This window comes from Anneissia japonica, unplaced genomic scaffold (genome assembly GCF_011630105.1).
Source record: "Anneissia japonica isolate Jap-2015-1 unplaced genomic scaffold, ASM1163010v1 scaffold105955_len692_cov133, whole genome shotgun sequence".
NCBI classification, from domain to species: Eukaryota; Metazoa; Echinodermata; class Crinoidea; order Comatulida; family Comatulidae; genus Anneissia; species Anneissia japonica.
The window spans coordinates 1-688 of NW_022715337.1; the positions used below are offsets into that span (position 1 = coordinate 1).

Genomic DNA, 688 nt, shown 5'->3' on the forward strand with positions numbered 1-688 from the left:
TTTTTTCTTTCTTCGCATGGAAACTAGGATTTAGGATTTTGAAAATTCAATGACTCATTTTTAAACTACATTACAGTTTGAGTTTTTGAACAAACGTGCTTATCTCGCAGAGTTAAGCACTTAGTGTAAATTTTTAAGTTATCCGCCGTAATTTGAGTACTGTTCCGAAAAACTTCAAACTTTCAATGAAATAATGTGTGTTTCAGGTTATCTTACCGTGCCTAACAAAGAAAAATTACTTAGGAAAATATTGTAAGAGGTATCGATGCGCTACTGTTGGTCAAAATTTTTAGGGAAAAAATGAATTAAGTTGACAGCAACCGGTATTCCCTTGCGGTCTCCCATCGAAGTACTAACCAGGTTCGATGTTGCTTAACTTTGGTGATCGGACGAGAACCGGTGTTTTCAACGTAGTATGGCCGAAAACAAGGGAGCACCAACAGACGTACAACACTTCGATATCGAGATCAGTGAATGATATTTCAAGTTGTTGACGTGTTACCTATAAGAGGTATCGATGCGCTACTATTGGTCAAATCAATTTTTAGAAGAAAAGAATAAATTAAGTCTAAAGCACCCGGTATTCCAAGGTGGTCCAAGTACTAATCGGGCCCGCCGTTGCCTTTTTTCGGTGATCGGACGAGAACCGGTGTTTTCAACGTATTATGACCGTAGAAAAGGAAGAACC

At 38.4% G+C, this 688-nt stretch overlaps 1 pseudogene; it reads right to left on the minus strand.

The window, feature by feature from the left end:
• Positions 1 to 308: 308 nt before the first annotated feature.
• On the minus strand, positions 309 to 427 carry LOC117109222 (annotated as a pseudogene).
• Positions 428 to 688: the final 261 nt, after the last annotated feature.